Raw genomic sequence first — 15552 nt, forward strand, 5'->3', positions numbered from 1 at the left:
TTCGAAATTAAAAATGAGAAACTGCAGTGTATTATACAGTAATACAGTTATCCTTACAGTTTTCGTTCAAGAATTACAACACCTCATACACTGTTGAATCGTGCAGCCCCTCACAAGTTTATACCCAGTCTCACAAAATTTCGTGATATAGTCACGTAAATTTTTTATTCTTTTTTTCGTGGTATTGTAACGAATTTCTGCGTTTTTTTTGTAATCGCCCTACTGAAAAATCCAGCAGAGACCAGCATAAGCTGGTGGTTTTAGCTGGTTTAAGGTTGCAGTAGCTGGTCTAAGCTGGTGCTCCCAGCCTGTCAAAGCTGGTCGAGCTGGTGGGTTAGCTGGTCTTCCAGCATGACCAACTATGTTCAGCAAGACCAGCTTAAAAAGTGATCAAAACACAGCCTAAAAAGTGACCAAAACACAGCTAGACCAGCTTGCTACACCAGCAATACCAGCTAAAACCAAGCTGGGAGACCAGCTAAAACCAGCTCACCAGCTTATGCTAGTCTCAGCTGGATTTTTCAGTACGGCGTATCACGAATGTCTGTTTACGTGTCATTGCCACGTATTGGTTACTCAACTACTTTTTCCTTTTTTTCAAACCATTGTTGTTCGGTTTAGGCAGGGGCGTCGCTAGACCCCTTTTACTGGGGCACGTGCCCCAGTGTAAATCTTTTGTGCCCCGGTGTAAATCTCAAGTTTAAATTTTTGCAGTTAACTAGTGCAATCCTTTACAAAGACAATCGCGGCAAAAACGGATCTTTATGCAAAGTAGTTACCCGATTTAGGCTTGTAAAAGCGACGTAGCGGTCGCATTGACGCGTGCACGCACGTATCCATGGCTGCGCGCGTTTGCGTTCACCGCGCACAAACGCATTCAAAAGGTGCCGCCACGCAAGTGCTTATGAAAGCATAACGAAAATAAAGTAAGTTTCTAAATAATAATGCTAATCTTATTTTGACTCGATCATTATTGGCTTCTGTAGATGGACATAAGAAATGTTTTGTGCAAAGCAGAGTAAGGGAAGCAGAAAGGAGAGATGATGAGTTTAAGTTGTGCCTCACCCTGTCAGGTCTCAAACATTAGAGGACAAATCTCAGGAAAACCTCTTGTCAAGTCTATAGAATTGCATCGTTGCTGAGAAAATCAACAGATGTATGTGATATACTGTTCTGTATTTTGAGATATGAAATTAATATTTAGTTTACTAATATTTAACTTAGGACACTAACTTACATAACAGTTAGCAGTAACTATGACTGAGATTATTTAGTATAGCAGTCATAAAATGACTGGTTTCTTAAAATATTGTTGTAAAAATATTCTTGTAAAAATAAGTTATTAATCATTGCTATCATTGTATAATGTAGAAAATATTTCTCTGCTGTCATTATTTCTAAACATGTTATGCCATTTATGCCTCCAAACATGTTAATAATGTTAGGTATGATGAAGATTACACTTGTATATATGTATCTTTCGCAGTAACTGTTGCACTGTAGAATAGTGGGTTAAGCAAAGGACGTTGTATAGAAGTGTTGCACACTTCTTGCACACAGCAGGCTTTCAAAAAATGTCAGCAAAAAATTGGGGGCCTGTGCCCCAGTAGAGCTTTATGTCTAGCAACGCCCCTGGGTTTAGGGTTAGATTTTGTGTTTGCGTTAGGATGTCACTTTAATCATTTTGTTCTGATTTTTTAATTCTATTTTCTGATTTTTAAACCATTGTCGCCTGGCGTTAGGGTTAATGTTAGGTTTGAGTAAGGATGTCATTTTATGTAAATCTAACCCTAAACCAACGCGACAATGGTAAGAAAATAGGACAAGACAGTTGAGTAACCAATTCGTGACAATATCACGGTAAAAGCATAAAAAATGTACGTGACTATAGCACGAAATTTCGTGACACTGAGCTGCAAGTTTACCTGTAGCCGATTTGCCACCATTATACAAAGCAAGGTTGACGAGTTAAATTATATTCAAAACAAGATACAGATGGCTTTGAATAAACTAAAGAAAACGCTTTGTTTTTGAGAGAGAAATCTTGCAAACAGTTTCTTAGGAAACAGGAATCCTCAATAAAAGAAGCCGACTGGAGGTTTTGTGCGCTGTCCTTGGTGCTGAAACGACACCTGCGCAAAGAAACCAATCAAAGCGCGCGCTTGCACGACTTTCCCCTTTGCTCGTGTTGTTATATTGCTGCATGTCGGTTCACTTATAAAACGGGCACGCGTGTGCACTCGCACACTCAAGGTAAATGTTGAGCAGTTGCACGTTGTAATTATACGTTTAATTAACCGTCTTATGATGGGCAGGTCTTGCTTCAATCTTATTCTTTTACTTTGAACACATACACACTTACTCACACTCCTGTAGTTTATTCAAACACTTACTTTACTCACCACATATCCATACATTTATATGATAGCACTGTATGTGTCTTTTATTCTCACGACAACCTCAAAGTCACAAGTTTTACAACCAAGTGAAATGTATATTGAAAGAAACCCTGATGTTATGTATGTATGTAGAGCAAGAGCGTTTCATGCGGACTGGGAGTGAACGGTGAAGATCTCCCCCTATAACGCCCACTCTTTACAACGGTCCAAGACGAGCAGACGCTTCGTGCGTATCTGTCTCCTAACTCACCAATCTATCAGGATGATATTGCGAAAGGGTCGCTTTTCCGGGATCTACACCTTTTACGGATTGTATTTGCACCCTCAGTACCTTATGGATATGTATTGTTTATTATTAGGCGAAACTGAAAAGCCAAGGAAACTCGGTATCTGATTCATCGCACCTGGGAAGGGTCGAGCACAAGAATGGAAACTATTTCTACAAAGCGCGGGCGAGCAAAAGTAAAGGCATAGGTACCCGAATCGCTTTGGGAGAAGAAATGAAAATATATTCTTCATAAGCTCACCTGTGAGGAAAAGACATTGCGGACCGTACTGATTCGAGTCTGCCATCGCGACAGTCCGCTACCGGAGTTTGAACCCATTGCGCTTTGAGCTGCTTTTTACCCCGGCCATTATATTGCTTTAATTAGAGGGATCCCACCCTATCCCCATCAAACCGACACCAGCTGTCACTTCACACCAGAGGAAAAGGAGGATCGTAAAGGAAATACAGGTAACCTTTTCTTATTAAGGACTCAACGGGAGAAAATCATGCTTGAATTAATTGGAAAAGCAGATTTGGCTGCAACTATTTCTCCTTTTCTTTACATCAGAACATGTCTGCATGTGGATGGTTTCAGACTGATTTAAAGAGAAGTGGTGATTGTTATTGTATACTGTTGTAATTTGTTAAGAGATGCAATAATAAGGTTTCTCTGCATGCTGAGTAATGGTCAGCAATGCACCAGAGCGACGATTCTCCTAAAGCCATCATGAATTTGATAGCTCACTTTCTCATCTTTATTTGTAAAAGCAGATACACTTCAATATCATCGCGTTAGTATTCATCTTGCAACGGGGCAAAGACTTCGTCTGGTGTTTCGGGAGGTCTAAAGTAAAGATTTTGAATTATGTATGAAATATTTATGGGGAAAAATGCGCGGAGCTCTTTGCGATAACGATGTCCTGTCCGTGGATAAAATAAAAATTCAGTTTTACAAGCCTCATCAACAAAACGTCTTTAACACATACATATATGCATATTATATGCAACTTTACATTTGCATTTGAATGCCAAATGACCAAAAGTGGATGTCTCGTGCGCATCACCATCATCCGTGTGTGCCACATATCTGACACGAGATGTGTTTGAACTATTGAACATCGTTCAGTTGTATTCTAACATTGATTTTGTAGCTTTCAAATTATACATCGACACATTCTGGTTTGAAAGATGTACATTTTTGCTCTGAAGCAGAAAGAATATCATGGTTTTGTATCCATCTTCGTGCTTATTGTGATATATTCCAAATAGGTGCCAGGTATCGATTAATGTCAAACGTTGAAGGAGGAGTTTTGAATGTCAAGTTGCAAAACTCATTATGTATTATTCCTGGCCACAGGTAGGGGGCCATGGTGGGCCTGAAGATGCTGTAGTGCAGGTGCTTTATAGCTCCTGTAGCCAGAATGCATGTCAGGTGCTGGTAAATATTTCATTACCATAATAATTTGATCCTCATGTCACCGCAAGCAACAAATGTCTTATTTTCTTTAATCCTTTTTAACATGATCACCATTTTAGCATACTTATTGACTAAATCCTGTGATACAAGATAAGATTTCAACCATGTGAGGTTAACTTGGCTGTGACAAGTTATTCCAATCCTTCAGCCAGACTGGATCAATTTAAATTCTATTCAGTTAGCCAAAATACAAGAATCAATAATGCACTTTCCCCAAACCAACCACATACACCTTAAATTCATGGTTATATGCCAATGGATAGATGTTTGGTGGCTAATATCAGCAGGCTTACATGTTAGTAAATATCAAATATCAGCCTGATCTCACGAGAATTTGTATATTTTACGAGTTGGCTAATTTGTAGGTATTCGTAAGAAGTTAATTGTGCAAAATTGTACAATTGCCATAAAAACAATAATGAAACCCCACCCATAACCTCAACATCACAGGCTTCAGGGCAAATTGTGCAAAAATGTATGAATGTGGTCGCACGAATTAGCCACCTTGTCAAATATGTACGAATTGCCATGATAGCGTTGCAAATATACGACTGTAGCATCTATGCTTCCATGTGGCATGTTTTACAAATATGTGAAGCTGTATTTGGTACCAGCACGTCCTAATAACAGGCACATGGCATGACCATCTGTTTAAGAAGTCATCATTTAACTGTGAGAACTGGGCTGGCAGAACAGTCTGGTCTCACTGCATCTGCTAGGGCGACCACAGCGAGACTATTTTTCTCTCATCTCTGTCTGCATCTCATCTGCTGCATGATGCTGCATCTTAAAGAACCGGCTTCGCATTTGATTGATTTGCAAGATCTTTTGGTGTTTAATTTAGCATTTAGGAGCCTACACTGGCTGTAAAATGATCTGGCAAACGCACAGAGGAGGAGCATGTGGTTATAAGCTTATAACAAACATTGATTTGACATTTTAATAGACTTTACTTTTCAGGTTGTAAGCTTGCTTTCTGCACAGTAGTGTCCAAATGTTCAATAAAGTCTTCTAAACATTAAATAAACAAACATGACCCATTTGACTTGGTTTTAGGCCAAAATCTTAGTTCGAAACATTAAGCAAACACATAAAAAGCAAAAACCTTAAACTTTCCCTTAGATATACGACATATGGCAGCAGAGGAACCTGATGTTTATAAATAAAATATCTTCATGGAACATGAACTTTGCACAATATCCTAATGATTTTTGACAAAAAAAAAATACAATGTATTGTTGGCTATTGCTACAAACATACCAGAGCGACTTAAAGGTATTGCAGAGGATTTTCTTTTTCCGGGTGGATCATCAAGACTATTGGTCCTCTTAGTTGTCAATCAGGAGTTTTGCGCAATTGCATTTTTTAAAAAAGTAGAGAAGGCAGCATTTTTCTAAAATTAGAGAAAATCCTCCGCTACACCTTTAAGACTTGTTGGTCTCATTTGTTACATTATCATTATTAAGACTGTAATAATACTGTAGTAGGAATATTAAATTATGTCAGGAAAAGTCTACCCATCATGTCATTTGAAAGTTGTATGACTTTATTTCAAACAAATAGACAATTTAAAGTATTGGCAGGTAGAAGTGGAAGAAAATAAGTCCACATAAATATATTCGTAATGAATGATAAGAGACGTGGCATGAATTATTTGAAAATAATGCACACCCAAGGCGGTAATGCGGCAATGTTGTATTATGCATTATTTTCAAATAATTCAAAGGGCCGGAGGAAATTTTTACGCTTATACCACCAGTGTTGAGAAATTCAGTTCATATTTCATATTTCAAAATGTTGAACTAGTTCACAGTTCCAAAAATGAACTAATTTATAGTTATTCTTCCCCATATTATTTTTTTAATCATTGCCATTATAGCTCATATAGAACCCACAGACAGCAATTATTTTATCACCTTTAACACTGAAGCTAAATGCGTCAGATTTCATTTTCATATCCAACTTTAAATCCTTATCCAACCAGGGTTTACATTAGCATTGACTGTCTTTTAATTTTTGTATTTGCTTGCACATACCTTGAAAGGCTAGCCGGGTGCTTCAAGGGGGTCTCACACCGGGCGAGAAGCGCTGTGAGGCGTCGTGTGTAGGACAACTCGCAGGTATTGCACACCGCACGTGCACGTTAAATAGCGTGAGGTTAGTCAGAGTCTATTTCAAGATCCAGAATATGCGTTAGCAGCCTATGTTAATCATTAACCGTTTAGGACAAATATGATGTTATTTAATGTTAAACTATGTGAGTGGCGCGGCAGGGATTTCAGCAGCGTCCAGTGCGTCACCTCCATGCTGCTCTTTTTTTGATGACGCATGCAGCCCTGAAACACGGGTGTTGCCAGATTGGGTGTTTTTTTCCGGTGCACATTAAGGCCTGTTTACAGTGTGTTTTATCCGGATTTTCGCCTGGAAGACTTTATAGAAATCTGGCACCGTATTAAACGACGTTAAACTGAGGTGCCGCTCACAAGCACCAGAATGAACGAGTTCACAGTAACGTTCATCAGGCAGTAATATAGTATGTTCAGTTCAATGAACTCGTTCAGGCACAACACTGTATACCACGGTTACCTAAGACATTTCTCTGGTGGTTATTTTAAGAAATTTGACGGGTTAGGTGTGCGTTTATCGAAAAATAATGCATACCCTTGTAACATTTCTCATTGTATAATTTGCTATAATTTTGCCCCTTGTAACGGTTAAAATAATTATAACTGTTCCTTTAACAATGGTTTTCATATTTCTCTGGTTATCTCCCTTCATTATACATATTCTTTTTATGAGCCATATGATAAATACACCTATAACCAGATAAATATATCACCTGACTAAATCATCAAATGAAAGAGTTAGGCGTATTTTCTGGTTTAAAAAAAATGTTGGAAGTGTGATTAAACTTTCGTTTGTTGCATAACTCCATAAGGCGCAGTACGTTTGAGTGAAATATTTCAATATTTTTTCCTTAGACTGCCATCTGCCATCTATCACACGCCATTCAGCACACCAAATATGCATACGAGGCCTTATTCTGACTGTGTGTCGCCTAAGATTTAACACTCCATCCCAAGCACCTCAAATACACTGTCATATTTTTCAGCATGCGGTACGACCGCAGTGCATTCTCTGATCTCCAGAGAGAAAAAGAGAGAGGGCTCACAACGAGGTGCTCAGAAATGATTGCAATGGAAGCAAAGGAGGGAGAGAGGGTGAGAGAGAGAGAGAGAGAGAGAGAGAGAGAGAGAGGGAGAGAGAGGAAGTTCCTTTCTCTCTCCTCGGGGTGCAGAGTCCTGTATTATTAAAGAGAGGCAGTGATGAGTGGGGTCCGCAATTACCCTCAGGCCTCCGTCACGCCACAGCTGCTGCGGCTTGCTGCTAATTGCAGCGATGTATTAGCCAGAGTGTTGCTATCTTCTATTACCTATTACTCTTCCTCCGCCCACTCTCTGGTGCTGATGGCGGCTGGCCGCTACTCTAAATGAACTCCCGCCACTTGCTCAACAACAGACTTTAGCCAATGGAGCCTAAATTGGCAGACATGTAATTTTCCAGTTGATCCGGTTTGGAATCCAATGAATGCACAACACAAGCAAGCAAGATGTTGGGAAGGGTTTGAGTATGGGTGGGGAGTGAAGGAGAGGGAAGGGGTCCAGCCTCCTCTGCCATGGTTTGAAGGTACATCAGTAAAATCAAACCTGAGTAAAATCAATGGCCCTCAGGAGGCCGCTAAAGCTTGTATGTTGCTACGTTAAAAGGTATTTATAACCAAACATTGAAGAGAAATCCAATGTCTAAACATCTTTAAAAGGGCCTATAAAAGGATGGTGATATTGTGCAGTTCCTTAAATTTGTCTTTAAACTGCTGAGGTTGCCAAACTGGTAATTTAACAATTTTAAACATACTGTAAGTGTCAGAACCTAAAACTTTCTCTTAAAACAAAAAGCCATTAGTTGTTTAAAATGTTACAACAAAGTATGCATGAAAAATGAAAAAACTTTAAGTTCATGTAAGTGGACCTCAGGGGAAAAAAATGTTGAGTATAACCACTTTCAACCAAGATAAATTTAAGTGAGAAGCAAAGTGGTGTTTACTTGTATAGAGAGAATGTACACTAGTATTGAAATATAAGTACATGGTCATCTGGGACTTCTTTTAAAGGTCACATTCTTTCTGATTCAATTTTTTAAACCCTAGTTAGTGTGTAATGTTGCTATAATAGCATAAATAATACATGTACAATGATAAAGCTCAAAGTTCACTGGCAGGCAATATATTTTCTACCCAGTCTCACAAAGTTTCGTGATAGTCACATATTTTTTGATTCTTTTTTCGTGATATTATCACGAATTTTCGCGTTTTTTCGTGATCGTATAACGAATTCCTGTTTTCGTGTGATTATCACGGATTGGTTACTCAACTGCTTTTTCCTATTTTTAAACCATTGTCGCTTCGGTTTAGGGTTAGATTTGGTGCTTGCATTAGAATGTCACTTTATATATTGGTTTATACTATTTTATTTTTTTATATGTCGCCTGGCGTTAGGGTTAGAGTTGGGTTTGGGTAGGGACGTCATTTTATGTAAATCTAACCCTGAACCGAAGCGACAATGGTAAGAAAATAGGACAAAACAGTTGAGTAACTAATACGTGATAATCACACAAAAACAGGAATTCGTTTTATGATCACGAAAAAAATGCGAAAATTCGTGATAATACGAAAAAAGAATCAAAAAAAAAAAATATGTGACTATATAACGAAATTTCGTGAGACTGGGCTGTATATTTTCTTTAACAGAATTCGCCTTTCATAGCCTATAGCGAATGGTCGGTTTGGACTACAGCCCTCTACTTCCTGCTTTAATGACGTCAGTAGAACAGTTTTTTGACTAAACTCCGCTCACAGGAATACGACAGTCGCCAGCTAAGCTAACGGCTATCAAATCACAACACACTAAACAAGCTACATAATCAGAACTTGATACGTATTTCTGAAGTAGGGACTTCATAGAACAAGGAAGACATCAGCCCGTTTTGAGGACAGTGAAAACAGCGCTATAGAGATAAGTAAATTGTTTGAAAAATACAGCGTTGTAAACACAATCAAAGCTTCAAAAAGACAGAAAGAACGGGACCTTTAAGCACTAAATGGGACATTTTACAAGACCTTTAAAGAACGGATGATGTCAGAACGCGCTGACAGTTTCGGGCCAATCATAACGTTTTGATACAATTGATGCATTAACCCCTGCACTGTTTACCAACGTTTCCACAAGCACAACTGAATTTAATGTCCACATTTCTTCACCAAAGTTGTTTAAAATGTCCTTAGCACACTCACTGTGAAGCCTAATGTGTAAACATCACTGCCGTTCAAGATGCAGATTGTTCTGTTTGAAGTCACCTCATGCAATGTTGTTTGGTAACGAGCAACTGCGCAATTGTCAGCGTTTGCCACAGAAGTGAATACTACTAAATAGGGACCGTGGATATGAAGTCATAACCCGCCATTGTTTACAAATACAACGCTTAGCTCGTTGCGCGGCAGTTTAGAGGTCACTTCCACTTTCTTATCGAGTTTACCAGTATTTTGGTATTGATGTGTGAATGGGGTCTTACTGGTAGAAAGATGGAACAATAGTGCATGTGTTAACAGCACATTTAAGCTTTACTGGTAAATTAATTCTGGTTAAATAATAGTAATTAACCAAAATTACTTTGTGAAAGAGGCTATTGGCACTAATTTTATTTATTACAGAATGTACAATTAAATTTACTCTTGACTTTATTCCAAAATGCCAAAATTTTTTCAGCTGTTTCCCACCAAAATTCCAAAACAACTCAAAATAAGTAATAATTATGCGAAATTTGACCCAGACATCATGTAAAACTGGTCCTCACCAAAGATCACATGATCTAGACTTCAGTATATCTATTACTATTATGTCTGTTTGTATAATAAAGGTGTGCTTAAGTGCACTTTATATATTTGTCCTGCACACTAAGCACCGTCCATTGCACTCAAAGCACCGTCCATTGATCTATGGTTACAGGCAGTCAAACCACAGCCAAAGCCTTTACTAATCCATTCTAGGGTTCCTGCGGAGAAACAGATCCAGCACTGTGGGACACCATCACTTCCTATTTGGCCTTTCAAGGATGACCGAACCCCACTGTCTGACTTCTTCTTTCCCCGGCTGACTGAAAATCAGTGAAGCTGAGACCTTTATGACAGAGACTCTGTAGTCTGACTGACATCTGGCCTGGTTAAGTCTGAGCAAATATACAGCCTTCTTCATGTGGACTTGATAGGCAATTAAGTGTCCATGAATACATAAATTCGGCACATATTTATTTATTTATTTATTTATATATACACTTACTTTGAGAAGTACTTGGTGCCTCAGATGAGAAAAATAAAGCTTTTTTAAATAAAGACTAAAATATCAATACATCGAGTTCATATTTCTCATAAGCAATAAAGGTCTTTGTTAAAGTTTCCTGTCTTGGCGAATGGAGCTGTACTACTGTATGTTCCTTTGTGAAAGTACAGTAAGTTCTTTGCCCTTCAATAATATTTCTATAGCGCTTATTACAATGTGTATTTTTGCAAAGCAGCTTTATGGAAACCATTTTAGCACCAAACAGTAGCCCAAAGAAAACAGATGCAAACTTTCTCCAGTTCATCATTTTCATGTGACATGACAACCTTATAGGTACGGCTGGAAATCTGGAAAGCAAAACAAGGTGGTCTTTCACTGTTCGCCAGACAAAATGATGGATAGTCAGATCTGAATCTATCAAAAGTCCTTCGCAAAACTTGAATTATCCCAGATTTTTGCTCAAAAGGTGGTGTTTTTGAAGAAACCTACCTATACAGTATTTGAGAGGTGATAAAACAAGAACTAATGAAGGTAGGATGTTTTTTTTTAAATAGAGGGTCTGTTCTTTCATATGATATATTGTGTTTTTATATATTTAAAGAACATTTTCTGGAAGGCATTAAACTTTTGTGAAAATCATGAAAAATGCATGCGGGCAACTTAAAAAAAAAAAAAAAACGCTGTCAGGGAAAGAGTTAATATAGCATATTTTGTGACTTTATACTTCATTAAAGAATGTCCAAAAAGACAAACAAAAACAATATTTAACAGTTTTAAAAGGGCTTAATGTGTTTTTTAAGAAATACAACAACAACTTTCACAAAAGAAAAGCCAAAGTGAAATATTCTTATGAAATAAACTTGAATATATCATGCCCCTGAAAATATATTTTGTCAAATAGTAGTCATAATATTCAGCCTTTTATTATGCAAAGTTTAATTGTGAAAAAATATTTTTTAAAAAGTAACCAACTGTATTTAAATTAAATAAATATTTAAATATATATATATTTGATCCATGCAATTATTACTTTCTTAACTACAAAATGATTAAATTATTGGAAATAAATTAATATATTGAATTCTTAGCTAGTTGAATAACTAATTAATTAATTTTAATTACTTTTGTCTTCCAAACATACATGTATGGCCCATTTTGGCATTGCATTTTTGCTTTTTATTACTCTATAATAGATTCTAAATTAAGTTTCGTGTTTATGCGACTTTTATTAATACATAAAAAATATTTGTTATCTGGGTCTTAGATTGGAAAAACTAAGGTGTTCAATCACCATGCCGAAAAGGAAACTGTTTTATCAATCTGAGGCTTTTGTGCCACTGTTAGTCTTAAAGAAACAGTCATACAAGTTAGACCTTACTTTACCCTTTCTAGTTTGCACTGGCTTGAATCAAAGAAATCTGGTCTTTTCATCTCCTTATCCGTATGAAACCCAGACAAAGAGGTGAATTCTCCAGCTCTTCTTTTATCGGTTTCATAAGAGTATAAGCCATAGGCTGCCCCTGCAGCAGAAAGGGTTTAAATGCTTTAGTGGTTTGAAATAATATGATTTGAATCTATAGAGTGGGACTTCCTGTTTCATGATATATGGTATTTCTTACCTCCCCCTTATTTGGCCACAAACCCATGTTTTCTTCATAAATATCAGATGTGTCTTGTGAAAGAAAGTGTTTTTATTTTGTCACTGTTTAAACACCCTATCCCAGTTTAATATCCAATTAAATTGACATGCCCAGATTGACATCTTGCTGGTGGTTAAAAACTGCCATGCAGTGTTTAAAAGCATACATCTTCTTGTTTATAAAGTCTACTATTTCCATGTCTGCTTGTACCACTTGTGTGAGTTTGGGGCGAAGTTTTCTGTTCGATTTCATTCAAATGCTCGGAAACAGTGTTGGAGCAATGCCAGGTCGCAGTCGCCAGAACCAGCCTGCAAGCTGTCAAACTGCATCATCCAAAATCTCATACTTCCTTTAGGGAATTAGGCATTAAAACAACACAGATTTTAAAACAGTTTATTTCCTTTGAAATGCATTTGTTTTCTAGTGACTATAGGTTTCACCTGTGTTGGTCAGTGAGGAGTAAACTTGCTACCCGTCACCTGTCATAGACATTGCAAACCCAAAATACAGTGCCCTAAAATAGATTTTAACATCTTTTTGTGTTTTACCAGCTGACGTGTAACAGCAGAGAGAGCTGTGTTTATCAACGGTGTCTCTAGACACACTCTCTGGACGCACAGTGATGGACTCACTCCTCCATGACCCTTGACTAAAACGTCTCTCTCTCTCTCTCTCTCTCTCTCTCTCTCTCTCTCTCTCTCTCTCTCTCTCTCTCTCTCTCTCTCTCTCTCTCTCTCTCTCTCTCACTCTCATATGCTTCTCTTTGCTCTGTACTGTATAAATAGAAAGTTCTCAGTGGCCATCTGCCTGCGCTCAGTCACAAGTGCAGGAGGTCAGATTATGGGATCCATACAGACACCCGGCAGGAGGGCCCTGGGTCTCATCAAGTCCTTCCTCTGTTCATGTGCATACAGATGTGTCGCAACCAGAGAGTGCGGATATGGAAAGTGACAGAGCTGTGATAGCAAAGCAGGATAATGTGACTTTTCTCATGTTCGAGTGTTGAATTTGAAATGAGGTAGAGAACAGGATGGAAAATTTGATTCTGAATGGGAATTTCAGGAAGCGGAGCTGAAATCAAATTTGAGAGATTATACACTCATGAAAACAACATGAAACCGTTTTTGAAGATAGAAACTATAGATATAAAAGGTAACACTTTACAGTAAGGTTGTATTTGTTAACACTAGATTACTTTATTAGTATTAACATGAACAAACAATATTGCTTCAGAATTATAATATTGTTAGTTTCAGCGATAGATAATACAGTACATTTTTCAGAAAACAAAACCTGTATCTCTTAAAGTCATTGTTTACTTACCCTTGTGTTGTACTAAACCTCCATACGTTTCTGTTAAACACAAAAAAAGATATTTTGATAAATGATAAACAAACATTTCTCGTTACTCATTGATTTCTATAGTATTTGTTTTTCCTACTATGGAAGTCAATGGGTACCATCAAATGTGGTTACCGTCATTAATCAAAATGTTTTTCTTTCAAGAGAATCACTCATACACTGAAAAAAATATTCATTCAATTTACTCAATTTACAACATTTTTTATTTAATTTTTTTTAAGGTGTGGTAGCAATAAATTTATTTAAGCTACATTTAAACAAAAGTTATTTTACAGTTATTTTGTTTGTTTGCACAACATGAGTGTGAGTAAATGATGACAACATTTTTGGGTGAACTATTCCTTTAAAACAGTCAATGCACAGTAAACAACACAAACAAATACTAAACAATTATATTTCCATTTACAAAGATTAATTAATTATGTGTTGCTTATTGTTAGTTCATTTTAGCTAACCCATAAACAAATGTTAATTAATTGAACCTTAGATATTCGCATGTGATAGACACATGTTCAAAGCATCCATACAGTGCATTCAAAGTATAAGTTTCTATCGGTATACATGCTCCCTGGGAATTAAACCCACAACTATTTGCACTGCTAATGCTATTGTTTACCAGTTGAGCTACATGCACAACCTTACTGTAAAGTATTACCATGGAAAGAAACCATTGAAAAATAGACATTTATTATTTTTGCTCAATTTGTTGCTATACTTAACTCTCCTATTATCTTTTCGATCAATTTGACCCCATTTAAAGTTAAAGTCTGTAAATACATGATTTACTTCCTCTATTTTTGCTTCATATTGAATGAATTTTCCTAATTTAAGTTGGTAAATGTAAAATTTACATGATTATATTTTTTCAATGTCCTCTACACATTTAGTAGCATCGATGTTCTTTGGGTCAGTTTGACCCCATGCTCTTTATGCTGTATAAAACATAGGAAATATCAAAATTTACATACATACATACAGAATGTGTCTGAGACCGATGATAATGTCGAGCCTGAATATCAGTCATTCTCCTCAGATGAGAATGAGACTCCTAGTCTTGACCCTCCTGTTGTTTCTCAACCACTAGCAGACACATTACCTTTCAAAAATGGAAAGTTATCATGGTCCCGCTTCCCACTTGAATGACATGGTAAACTAAAGGCAAAAGTATATTTTTAACGTCTACCTGAAGGTCCATGTACAGTGCGGGGGCACCATTTGTTTTTTAATGTACAGGTGCGGAAAGCACGCTCAAACAGATCCAGGGCAGTCAGTGTTGCAGCGGAAATCCTTCAACTTTTCAGAATGTTGCATCGGAGGGCGTGTTGGAAAGTAGGAGAACAGCATCACTGTCACATTTTTGCGTGGTTGTAGATGTGAAATATGAACTGCCCCTTATTGCTAATTTCATCAAAATGGTTCCAGGGCCCACCAGATATGTTGTCAGCCATGTCCAAGATATAATATCAGCATCTGAGCTTTTCATTACACCATAAATTGAAAAGGACATTGTTGAAATGACAAACTTAGAGGGGAGGGGGGTGTATGGAGACACTTTGGAAAGATTGATGTGACTTAAAAGCCTACATTGGGTTGCTCATTTTTGGCAGAGTCTAGAAGTTTGTTTTTCTTGGGGACAAATTTGTGTTATCCGTGTAATATCCTTATTCAAATTTTAGATCAATCAGTGAGATTTTATAGTAATTTGCACATTTCCCCTTGAGCAGTAGATATTCTGGATGTATAAGGGGTGGGGAGTGAGGGCTGGTGGGTGGATAGTTATTTAAGTAGTCAACAAACTTATAAATTACCAGATACAAATATTTTGGTGAAAATTATCATGTTCTGTAGATTTATAATGCTGGTGTCAAATTGACCCCAGTGGGTAATTTTTTTAAAATCAGATTTTAGGTTAACAGAAGGGTTAAACTCCAATTCTAAGCTGAGGAAATTTCTTAAATCCAATCGTGGTTAGCATGTGATGGTATTTATGGGATTTTTGGGTACTGTATTTGTC

At 37.2% G+C, this 15552-nt stretch overlaps 1 protein-coding gene across 1 annotated transcript in view; it reads left to right on the forward strand.

Annotated features, from left to right (window-relative positions):
- The first annotated feature begins 2611 nt into the window (after positions 1-2611).
- LOC135771347 (leucine-rich repeat and fibronectin type III domain-containing protein 1-like protein) overlaps positions 2612-15552 on the forward strand; it is a 150125-nt gene continuing 137184 nt past the window's right edge. Inside the window, exon 1 of the mRNA XM_065281546.1 lies at positions 2612-3135. The gene's annotated coding sequence lies outside the window, so the exon portion shown is untranslated. The remainder of the gene's footprint in view (positions 3136-15552) is intronic.

The sequence above is a fragment of the Paramisgurnus dabryanus genome, chromosome 8, assembly GCF_030506205.2.
Source record: "Paramisgurnus dabryanus chromosome 8, PD_genome_1.1, whole genome shotgun sequence".
In the NCBI taxonomy this organism is placed as follows: Eukaryota; Metazoa; Chordata; class Actinopteri; order Cypriniformes; family Cobitidae; genus Paramisgurnus; species Paramisgurnus dabryanus.